Source organism: Arabidopsis thaliana, chromosome 2 (assembly GCF_000001735.4).
Source record: "Arabidopsis thaliana chromosome 2, partial sequence".
NCBI classification, from domain to species: domain Eukaryota; kingdom Viridiplantae; phylum Streptophyta; class Magnoliopsida; order Brassicales; family Brassicaceae; genus Arabidopsis; species Arabidopsis thaliana.
The window spans coordinates 1804682-1817567 of NC_003071.7; the positions used below are offsets into that span (position 1 = coordinate 1804682).

A 12886-nucleotide genomic window follows, 5' to 3' on the forward strand; every position below is an offset into this window, starting at 1 on the left:
TAGTCAACAAAATTTTGTGTACAAAAAAAAAAAAAAAAAAAAATTGTCAACAAAACATGCTATTCGATAAAACACGGGAATGGATCGGTTGCATCAATTTTTTGACATTAAGCTTCTTTCAATTCGATTACAGAATTCGAATCGATTTACTGGGTTTTTGATTTCAACCAATCTATTCATTTTCTTTCTTCCATTAATCACAAAAATTCATCAGATTTTATCAAATTCGATTGAAATGACTCCAATGGAGAAGGGGAAGTGTAATCGTCTTTCAATTTCAGAAACTGGTGATTGGAGTTTAGTCTATTGGCGTTCTCTTCAAAACTGATTCATCAATTATAATTTCGTTGTTTCGTGATGTTAAATGTGATATTGAGAAGGTAAACAAATTTGAATGAATTGTGAATATTGAATGTTCTGTTTTTCTTGATAGATTTATGCAATTGACAAAATACAGCTGCAGCGAATTGGTCTTCAACTGCATATCAACGAATGTTCTAAAGTTAAGAGAACATGACAATGGATGTTTCATGGTGGCAGTCATAGAATCGAAAACATTCTTCACAAAGATCTCAGACAACAACAATGGCGAAAAGGTACATGGTTCTTAACCTTTAAGCAAGTAGAAAGCCTGCATTTGTGTGATATGGTTGATATATAGATAATTTAAGTAACACCGGTTAGAATCTGTATTTGATAGTGTAAATTATTAGACTGAAGTAGCAAATGTTCAACGAATATTGTAGATATAAAACTGACATGATAAGAATCCAACAGAAGTAAAAAACAAATGGAAACTAAAGATTCTTAAAAACTTCTTTGTAAACTTTTTTGTTTGCTTTTGTGGCTTACCTTCATCATTCACAATCAGAATCTTCAATCCTGACTTTGATGTAACTCTGGATATGGCAACATAAAGTTGGCTGTGTGAAAAGCAAGGCCTAGGTAGAAAAATACCTACTCTTTTCAAAGATTGTCCTTGGCTTTTGTTGATAGTCATTGCAAAACAAACAGCTAAAGGTAGTTGTGTTCTTCGCATTCTAAATGGCAATTTTGTGTCTGATGGTGTTCACTTCAATCTTGGAATCAATACTAACTGACCAGCTCTGTCACCAGTTAGAATCATTGCTTGCAAAATGAATGGACTCATTTGCATGATCTGTAACCTTGTGCCATTCATTAGACCACCTATAGGATCAATATTTCTAAGCAACATCACAGGAGAACCAATCTTTAGACGAAGCTTATGGTTAGATAACCCTAAAACTTTAACATTATTCAAAAATTCAGGAGTCAACACCGGATTATTTCTACTACCAATGTCAGCTGTGTCTAAACTGTCTGAACTTAGAAATGTTAACTCCTCTCCTGAAAATTAAAATTTAGGTTAGTTACAGTTATAGAAGAAATAGGAAATATAAACACTATTAATATAAGTAACTTAAGTATCAAATCAATGCTTCTGAATTAGTAATAACCTTGGAGATTATCAAGCATGGTCTCATTTATTTGGTTGACATCTTCGTTAGTGGGACATAATATTGCTCTTTCTTGGAAAAAAACTGGATCTTTTTGTTCATGTATCTTAGTAATATCTCCATATATCTCTGTGCATATGGCTTGTATTGGATCTTTTGCTTTGGTAATAAGAAATTCAGAAGGAATATCGATCAAAGCCTCACCATCATTAGGCTCTCCAATTCTACCGTCACCTACTGCCAATATCCACTCTGAAAACTCTTTAATATCTTTCGCTTCACTAACACTCAAACCTTCAGAAAAAAGACACATATTCTTTGTCAGAGTCAATACTTTGCAATGACTCCATAGGTAAGATGAATTGAGGGCTGCCATAACTATGTCTGCCGTATCAGCACCGGGGATTACTGGTAGAACTTGTCTGAAGTCACCTCCAAAGACAACAACCTTGCCACCAAACGGTTTGTTATCACAATTACCACAAATATCTGACAAACTCCTATCCAATGACTCAAAACAGTGTCTGCTCATCATTGGAGCTTCATCCCATATAATTAGAGAAGCTTCTTTGACTAAATTTGCCCTATCTGAACCAGCTTTCATATTACATGTAGTAAACTCATTAGGATTAAGAGGAATTCCAGATCTGGAGTGAGCTGTCCTACCTCCTTCTAAAAGGAGAGAAGCAATACCACTGGAAGCAACGTTAAGAACAATGTCACCCTTTGACCTAAGTGCAGCAGAGAGTGTTTTCCAAAGAAATGTTTTTCCTGTTCCTCCAAATCCATAAACAAAAAATACTCCTCCAACGTTTTCATTAACTGCACCAATAATGTTATCGTAAACAGACTTCTGCTCTAAAGTAAGCTTTTTAATGGAATCGGCATGTTTTTTTGTCTCACTCTCGCGATCATACCCTTTCTCATCCAAAATCAAGACATTAGTATCAAACCTAGGATCTCTAGGTACTTGTGGCATAGTCTTATAATATGTAAGTGAAGTACCATTCCTTCTTAAAATGTGATCTATCTCTTGTAGAGCATAAACTTTTTTCTCCTCATCAGACAAAATTAGATCTGTAAACAAACAGGTAACTAAATGAGTTACAATTTAGCAAATCAAGTTTATTATTAATATTGCATTGTATAACAAAATGAGATAAAATTGAGGTTTTGAAATGATATTAGATGTTACCTGGTCTGTTGAAATATTTCTTTTTTTCGTTTTGAATATCTTCAGAGAGATGTTGCCAGGTCGCAGCCCACACATTTTCAGGACTAATTAGAGCATCTAACATAATTACGAATAACTGACGTAGATACCAACCACTGCTCCAAAAACTTGTTCTCTTTAAATCATCAATGTATTCTTGATCATTATCTAATAATCCTAATGCCTCACAAGCATCTTTCCACTCTTTATATAGCACACCATTAACTGTCTTTAGCTCTTCAAAAGATCTGGGACCTGGCACAACATTGAGAAGTATTCTCAAATAATATCCATCTTCTATATCACGAGGAACATAGTTTATTCTACCTATAGCAAAGCCTTTCTTTCTGAGATTAAATTTCTTCTCTTTTGGATCATATGTAAATCTAGTGGGGATGTTTGGATAAGTCAGCTTCCTAGCAATCTGACTAACTTTATTCAATTCGAACCAAGAAAGGAACATGGAGCCATCTAGATCAGCCTTGTTTAACACTGTTTCTACTTCTTCGTCGCCTTTGAAATAAATATATTGTTCCCCTGGCAAATGGAACGAAAGCTTCATCACAGAAGTAGATCTATAATGTATAGGATATTTTAATATTCTCCAGGCTGCTTCGCAAGCAGAAACATATCTGAAATACAAAATTATACAATCATAACGAACATAAATAAATGTATTAAACAGGAATCATACTATTAAAATCTCAGTTTAACATACCTGCAATTGAAAAAGTCTTCTACTTCATTCTTCTTCTTTGGCTCTGATCCATCTGTATCAGCATTGACCTTCTGTTTGCCTTTTTCTTTATTTTTCGAATTTAGAGACGAACCAACAACAACCGTAACACGATCTGGTCCTTTATGAATATACTTGAATATGTATTTCACAGAACCTGATTGGTTACACCACTCCACGTTGATGTGAGCTCTGTATCTCAGTGATAGGGATCTATTATAAGGAATGACATAACGGTTATCGCATTTAAAGTCTTTCTTCTGAACAAAGTCATCTATTCTTCGCCTTCTGTATATTGGAAATCCTTCTTTATCAATAATTGTTTTTGGAACATGATCTTTCGGATAAAACTTTGAACACTTTCCATTTTCCATACATGGACATTTCGGGTTCACCACACCACAAGGACCATGAACCATCATTTCCTTTATCACTTCAAATAGCTCAGGGTCTTTCAATTTGTCAGGAATCTCTGCTGATATAGCTTTATCAATGTGCTCTGCTCTGGTCAACTTACATTTTGAATCCAGCCAAATTAGGATATGAGCATGAGGGAGTCCTCTTTTTTGAAACTCTATAGTATACATAGCTGCAATTACACAGAAAACATAATAATTATTATAGGTGAAAAAACGTCAGATAGACATAATATTCCAGAGTAAATGAAACAAATTAAAATAGGCTTACATGTACTTGTTTTCCCTAGAATGTTTCTTTTAGTTAAATCAAGCATCAGAGAATCAAGTTTCATTTTGAAGATCTTGCATATAATCTCAGGTCTATCATCAACTCTCAAATTTCGCTCACCACAAAACCTAATCAGCTCTGGCCACTTTGGATTGCAAGTGAATGTGATAAAATAATCTGGAAAACCAAAATGTTTACACACTGCCATCGCATCCAAATACATGTTCCTCATATATCTAGGACCACCTGTAAAAGTAGCTGGCAAATAACATGCTAATCCTTGATATTTCAAATCACACTTTCCTTCCTCTGAAGCCTTTTGCACGGAATTGTAATTATCTGCCCTCAAACTACTCTGGTTAAGTTTGATGTAACCAAGCCGGTTTGATTCTATTGCTATATAAGAATCCACCAAGAATTGCTGCCATAGCCTTTTGGACCTAAGTAAAATATGCTTCTCATGTTTCCTTTCGTGAATTCTGAAGGCAAACCATTGCCTTATAGATATGAACTTGTTCTTCTTATCTTTACCAGCCCCTGTTTGATGTTTCTCAATTCCTGTTCTGAATCCATCTTCACCATAAGGGAACAAAAGAGGATATTGTAGAGGAAGATAACACGGGAGAATTTCACTAATTCTTTGTAGTTTCCCTGATTTCTCTTCCACTATTATATCTCTGCATGGTATATCTATAGTGAAGTCTCCAGGAATTAACATGGCTACCTCTGATGTCGTTGGTACATTATACACCCTGCCATCAGTTTCCCGTTTACTAACTATTCTCATATGCAAAGTCTCATCTGGATTAGCGTTGAACCTGCCCCTAGCAGTCCGTAAGTGATCAACATAAGGATTGACACTATACAACAATTTGATAACAGCATCAATAATTTCCTTTCTCAACTCTTTCTTTTTGTACTTTTCAGCATTAGCACCATTACTGGTAAGAATCAAATAAGTCAAATTTAAAACAGTAACAAAAACAACATCAACTTTATAAAATACAAATTAGTAACAATATAAGGAATTCACTAACCTGAGTGCTTCCGATCTGTTATCAACTTCATTCTCTGTGTCTACAATATATAACTGCATGAACTTTAGAGGTATATCATTGTCTGATCTCAAACTCCCTATCCTATGGTAGTTCTCTGAAATGTTTACTGATTTCATCGTCATTGGTTAGCAATGCATAAAGTAATTCTGGTGAATTTTTAAGAAAAGGCAACTTCACTTGACCTTGCAAACAACATGATGTAAACTTGGGCTTCTTATTCTTAACTCTCTTTTCAATACGCTCACCATGCCACATTATAGCTCCACAATATTCACATGAGTAAATAGGATCACCATGATCAATGTATATTGCATTCGAAAAAATAAATTGTTAAATTTAAAGGCTTTCCTTTCAAAATAATATATATTCATACCTGTTTTGTTTTTTCTTGAATTCATATTAAATTGACTCTCAAACTCTTCATGTTCTTTTCCTGCGAAAGATAAATGTCAGTAGAGCTTATATATTTGTTACAACTTTGATTGAGGATTGGAACAAAGTTTCATATAATTCAATGAGAAAGTTATTGAATATAACACACCGTAAGAATGTTCCTCTATATTTTCATTAGAGGTACGACATCCCGGTCCAAAAGTGGCAAGTAGCCTCTTCTCAAGATCATCCAAAAACTCATAATTTTTTTTAACCAGTTCAGTAATCTCGCCATCTTTTTTTTTTTGTAGTTGGTATATAGATCATAATCAACTTCGTCTTGAAAACCATTTTCAAGATCATCATGTATATTTTCCTCTGAACCTAACAAATAAGAAATTTATTTTGTTATACATCACATATTATAGTATTTTTAAACAGAGAAGAATATGTAAATGATTGCAGTTATGTTTAATATTTACCATCAGATTCTCCATTACTGTCACATTCTCCTAAATTCATTTGATTTCCTGATTGCAGAAATTCAGGGAATATGGGATCATGTGTTCTGTCTCCTCGTCCACAATGTGTCAACTCATTTATCTGAAGAGGAATGTCATTGGTAAAGTTTCTAAACAATCTTTTATCCTTAGACGGGTTTGATGTCTCTCTTCTTCAAAAGTTGTTGTTGTGAATGGAGAACTAAGGTAGGAATTTGGTATATGATTTCCTGAATATAACAAAACGTTAGATAGTATAAAAGGTGACATGAGATGTTTCAAGTTTGTAAACCATAACTTACCAAAGGGATACTGAGAATCATTTGCATCTGAAGGTAGATTATCATCATATGTTAAATGCCTTCGATATGATTGAATAGGACTTGAATGATCGATTCCTGCTGCATTGTTAACATTTCATAATAAATCTTGTTAAATCTAGTTATGTTATATAGGTCAACATATAAAGATAAAATATATAATATACATTGATCTGTAAACTTAACTTGTTTTTGATGTTAAACATGACTGCAATGTGCCAGGCGTTTGACTAATGCTTGGTGTATGAACTCTTTGATTTGTAATATCACTTAGAACACTATTAAAAACAGAACTAACTGCCATTGATTTCTTCACACTTGGTCCATTGAATGACGATGGTGTATTTTCAGATGCTTCTCCATGTCTAAACCGCTTATCAAATGTGTTTTGAATAACATTAGACAAATCTGAATATTGACTTTCAAGAATTTTTTTCCTTTTTGACATGGTGAACAAAGAAAATGAAATACAGCAAAAATGATAGCTAAACACTCATAAACTTCATCATTGAGAAATGACTGTTCTATAACATGTTAACCTACTTATGTGCTCTTTTATTTGCTTTGCGGCCATAAAAGATTTTAAGAATATTTACTGTTATGTCATTTAACTAAACTGGTTAAGATTTTCACTATTTATATGGAAACAGTTATTAATTAGTTACATGATCGAATTGATTGATCTTTATCTTATGTAAATATGGTTATTTTGTTTTCTTAAAAAGAATTCTATTATTCAATTTATAATCTATGAAGATCTTTTTTCTTTGTATAGGATCAACTCGAGGACTACAGGGAATCATTGTGGTTGTGAGAGTTTCAAGTGATATGAATTCTTCTCAAGTCTATAAGCCATTGACTACTTATTTTAAGTCATTAACTTCTTTTTTGATTTATAAGAACTAAGATATTAACATTTCATAGGAAATTTTTGGTTAGATACATAGATTAATATACATAAAATTAAGCATTCTTAAACCATTACAAAATATAATAGAATCCGAACATTAAGATAGATAGAAATGTACAAAAAGAACAGAGTTTAACTTCAAAAAACAAAAAACAAACGCACAAACTTCATCATAGTTTTAGTTCTCATCAACGACCTCCATCATTACATCGTCCTCTTCATCTTCAATCATGTATCCGTGGCTGCATTTCAAAATCATCTTGGCAATTAGTAATTTTAGCAATTACAATATAGAACTAAGAAAAATATGTATACTTACAGCCATGTTGGTATGTCAATTTCCTCGAATTTAGGATCGATGTATAGCTTTGAAAAGCCCCAATCACTCATGAGAACATTATTACCTGTAATGTTTAAACAAAGTTTTCTATATTAAGATGAAGACACAATCTATAGTATTACTTAGAAGTAAAATTCAAAGTAATTACCATGATAATTTGTAATTCTCCAGTTTTGGAGAACAACAACGATAGGTTCATAATTGTAAGTAATCAAGTTGATTCTCTTTAACCAATGGTTCACAAACCAATCACATATCTGACCAACAGCAATACAGATTACCTCGTTTCCCCTATTACAGAAAACTCAATACCATCACTAATAAGATTATCTATGGTTATATTCTAAGAGTATAAATAGACTACGATCTATCTCATAATGAAAATACTTACACATTGTCCGCAATGGTGAATTTCACATATCTTGCTTCATAATCTGTCTCTCTTGGACGACATACAAATGGAAATCTCCTAATGTTAGAAACCCATTTTATAATACCCATTGCATCTGAAACATTTAATATAGAGTAAGTTGTCAGGAATATATGACAATAAAAGTGTGTTTCGGCATAAGTTACAGAAAACAGAACATCATATGATCTCAAATATAAAATAATAGATTACCACAAAGAAACTCCATATCCTGCGGTGCAGCATTCTCAATATCAGACGGAGCCGCAAACTCAAAAACCCTACTTCTTGAAAGTGGAGGAACATGCCACATGGTTGTTTGTCTGAGAAACTTGATCTGTTTCGAGCAAAATGAGTATCTAACAGACATTGTATTAACGACAACTCGAAAGTCGGACATGTAATACCAAAAACCATCTTTTAGTACATCCTTGTACTTCCACAGAATGGTTCCTTCTTGAATAGTAGCATCAATTCGATTATACTACATAAAAATATTCAAAATCAGTAAATTTAGAAATCTAGGGTTTCGAAATCCACCAAGTCACAGTATAAAATATGCTAATATATAAAATTACCTTTGAATCGATCAGCATAAGCGTGGTTACAACACCATCTCTTGGTGGATTGTGATGGCAGATTCCAAGAATCTTCACATAGACACGTTATTTGGTGATGTGAACACCTATGTCAGATAAAAGATGCATCCGCTCCATTGAAATTGATAACACCTATCGCACTCTAAGCCAGAAGAAGAATCTAAGAACTGAAAAGAAGTCTGTAAACAAACACACAGAATTGTCTATTTTATAGAAGATTGAAGAGTTGCAATCATTGAGAAAACAGTTCTAGAACATCCAAAAATCGAGAAACTGAAACGTTAAATACATTTTAATATTATTAATATATAAATATAATATAAGCTTCCATTCTTTGCTTATCATTTTTGTTATTTATATAAACTGAATATATTAGAGAGTATATTCTTAGAATGTTATGGTTAAGATTTAAGATATTGTTATGGAATGATTATATACATATTGATACTATCATATGAAATTATAATTTAGGCTTGTATTGTTAATTTATATGTATTACAATTTTTCTTTTTATGTATTAAAACTTGATTTAAATTACTTAGTTCATATGCTGAGTTTTTTTTTTCGTGTATACAGATAAAGAGCTAAAGAGTGGAACTCATCATCTCCATATAAGGTTAGATACTAAGAACTCTTATAATGCATAGGTATATTTTCTGTAAATATTGCCACTTGATTCTTATCTGCTTAAATAAAATACTAACTTGAAGATTAAAATAGGAAAAAGATTAAACTGAAATAATGTCTTCCAAAATGAACACAATGTAAAATAAGTCTTAGAAACTTTCCAACAATAGTTCAAAAGATAAAACCAAAATAAACTTAGAATCATTTCAGTTTGATTTTTAAAAGCAATGTAAATTGCTTATACAAATGCCTCTTTAGACGAATCTGACTCTAAGATTAGTCCTGTGTAACATACTCGATCCTCCCATCAACAGACCCAACTGGTTCATCTGCAAAGAAATTGCTTTAACAAAAATGTAAAAGATGTCAAATTTCTTGAATAACTTAGTATCTAAGTCACAAAAACAATAGTCGAATGTCTTTCACATACATGTAACATGATACATCAAAGTCTGAGAAATTTTCTTCAATGAAGACTCTTGAACATCCATACTCACTGATTAAGGCCTTAGATCCTATAATATTTGTTATCATTCTGTTGATTAGTTATATATCACAGAATTTAACATTGTAAGTAAAGAGTATAACATATTAACATATTTCAACTAACCTTTAAACATAGAAGTTCTAAAGAACCGGAGCACTGTAGTGAGTGGCTCATAGTTGTAACCTTTTGAACCAATAAGTTGATAAAACTTTGACAGAAAAGACTCACACACAGATCCTCTAGCAACACAAGTTATAATCCTCTCACTACAACCAAAGAAAATACAAATTTATCATACTACACATATATGTCTATTCCTAACTAATTTCAATACCAATATAAGTCCATGATTGTTAACTTACTGATTATCTCTGATGGTAAATGTCACATATCTGGCCTCATAGTTTGATTCCCCTTCAGGACAGCAATATGGAAAACTCGACACAGTTGAGACAGTTGTTATAACTCCAATAGCATCTAACAATAACAGAACAATAAGTCAGTATTAATCCAAATATTAGTACTAGGGAATTACAATTGCAAGAAACGTTATACTATAAAATTAAGACTTAAATTACCGACTACATGATCGTCAGATTCTCCATTGACTTCATCTTGATGAATGAATTGGAGAGAACTTTCTTTTGCTCTATCACTTACATGCCACATTTTAGTGTGCCACATAAACTCAATTTCATAATGAAAATCTGTGTACTTTGGTATTGTTGTTGCTCTCTTCAATCGAAAGTGTTGAAGGTAATACCACTTTCCTTCAAATAGAGTAGTCTTAAAATTGTTCATATACTCGCCCCAAGGTATTCTAGCATCGATTCTGTTTCCCTGAATAAAAAGAGAACCATATAAAATTCGTTGGTAAATAAGAGAAAGCTCAAACCAAAATAACAATTCAAATATACATCATAGATACTAACCTTCACGTCACAGAGGATCATGGTACACAGAGTTGGTTTGTTCATAGACTGCAGATCCCAGATGCTTAATATTTTCACATGTAGAACATGATTGTTCGTGTGTAAATTTAGATCTGGGATATAGTTTCTCTCGGCCATTGGAAGTTAGGATATTAATTTTAGCAGATTTTTGTAAAAAGATAGATTGAGGGAAGTTAACCTAATATTGCTCTTATATATATATTGAAGTAGCACGAGGAAAGAGGAATATAGATTCACTGAATATATATGAAAGGTTTCTTGCTATATAGATTCAGTGAATATATATGAAAGGTTTCTTGCTATATATCCGTTCAAATCATTTAGTGAATATAAGAATAGATACTAACCGATTCTGTAGCCAATCACCATATATAAAAGTCTTTTTGCTAATGATTGCTGATATGTTAAGTAGATAATGACTAAAAGAAAGTATTTGGATTAAGCAAGGATATAAATAATGGTTGATTATGGTTAAATTCCAAAACGAATTTTTAAATATTCTATCAAACCAAGTTAGTTAATACATACTAACATTGTTGCCTTATTCAAATTTCAGGAATTTGAAGTCGGAGAAGATAGCACAATCCATTAAGGTTAGATGATTCTTCTTTTAATCTTGTCATTAAAGTTCTATAGTGTTGTAAAACATTTCATTTTAAAAATTGTTAAACATAAGGATGCATTAGCAAACAACTTTAAAGTAGTCACAAGAAATCCAACTTACATCATATGAAAATAACATAGTTCAACAAACATAGCATCATTGATTGCTTATACAAATCAATGAGCATATTACAACTTAGAAATTGGAATCAACACTCTCCATGAAAATGTCATCATCCTCATCATCTGATCCTGCAAAGTTACTCCTATGAAACAGATACCAAATACATACGAAGTTAATGTATATATATACTTGTAATGGAAATTACAATATAGGGAAGAAGGCTGTAAATTACAGATAATTGTTCTTGTCGATTCCTCGAAAATTTGGATCAATGTGAACCTTTGAACACCCATAAACACTTATCAAGCATGGTTTTCCTGATAACCAAACAAAAGAATTTGAAAATCATAAATATCATGATCTCGAGATATTATCATCATCTGAAATCTGAAATGATTCAAATAAGAAAAGTACCTTCAAACTCTGATATTTTCCAGAAACGAAGAATAATCATCACAGGCTCCATCTTAAAATTAGGTTCACTTATTTTCTTGTACCATTTTCTTTCAAACTCTTCACAAGAACTTCCTACAGCAACACATTTGATGTACTTGTGCCTATAATATTAAGTGTACTCAGAAAATATTAAGAATCTACTAACTATCTTTCGAAATAATATAGAAAGAAAAAAATCTTACATAGAATCTTTCAAAGTGAACACCAAGTATCTTGATGCAAAGTCACTCTCCCAATCTCTAGCAACCCAAGGTATCTTCCCGATGGGAGATACTGATTCAATTACTCCCATTGCATCTGAAATTGAACATACAAAGGTTCAATTGTTAAATGGTATTGATCTTCATCCAAATCTTTTGTTTCAATGAACCGAATATCACTTACAAAAAACTCACCAACAACAAATTTCTTTTGAATAGGAGCTGCGTGTTTGATAGTATGGAAATCAACACACTCAATGAAATGGTATCTACTCTTAGGCGTAACAGGTTCCATTGTAGTCTTTTTCAAAAACTCAATTTGGAACACATGAGTAGAGAATCTTTCAAGTGGATTAGCTACAACCACTTTGAAGTTTGAGAGTATATACCATTTTCCTTCTCTTAATGTAGAAATCATTTCTTCTTTGTATGCATGTCTTGAAGACTTAGCATCGATTCGATGTCCCTGAGATCATATATAAATTCATAGTGAATCTATATGGAGTTTTCACAATGATAATCATAGTCTTTTTAAATATATAGAGTATAAATATATGTAAAAATATTGCATGGATTTAAAATCTCCAAAAGATCAGGTAAATAACAACTGAATACAAAATATAACTGCAAATAGATTTTCATACCTTCTCATCAACTAAAATCATGGTAGGTTCTTCCCCGAAGTAATTAGGAGGCCAATTCCACAACCTCAGTATCTTAACAAATACAAAAGCACGGGTTTTTTTAGGACGCAAGTCAGAAAAGGTTTTGAAATTCAACATTTCCAGAAGTTCTCTAACGCTTGAAAATGTTT

The 12886-nt window shown here is 32.3% G+C and overlaps 4 pseudogenes across 4 annotated transcripts; all 4 read right to left on the reverse strand.

Annotated features, from left to right (window-relative positions):
• Positions 1-1069: 1069 nt before the first annotated feature.
• On the reverse strand, positions 1070-5294 carry AT2G05080 (annotated as a pseudogene; the record flags this gene model as incomplete). Its single annotated transcript has 6 exons — positions 1070-1368; positions 1479-2555; positions 2674-3323; positions 3410-4016; positions 4115-5055; positions 5152-5294.
• A 2158-nt stretch (positions 5295-7452) lies between these two features.
• On the reverse strand, positions 7453-8619 carry AT2G05082 (annotated as a pseudogene; the record flags this gene model as incomplete). The annotated part of the gene is made up of 6 exons: positions 7453-7516; positions 7594-7678; positions 7763-7905; positions 8006-8120; positions 8237-8507; positions 8602-8619.
• Positions 8620-9645: 1026 nt separating this feature from the next.
• On the reverse strand, positions 9646-10806 carry AT2G05084 (annotated as a pseudogene; the record flags this gene model as incomplete). The annotated part of the gene is made up of 5 exons: positions 9646-9764; positions 9860-10002; positions 10099-10213; positions 10315-10576; positions 10669-10806.
• Positions 10807-11644: 838 nt separating this feature from the next.
• AT2G05087 lies at positions 11645-12854 on the reverse strand (annotated as a pseudogene; the record flags this gene model as incomplete). The annotated part of the gene is made up of 5 exons: positions 11645-11733; positions 11831-11973; positions 12055-12169; positions 12268-12538; positions 12717-12854.
• Between the last annotated feature and the right edge of the window lie 32 nt (positions 12855-12886).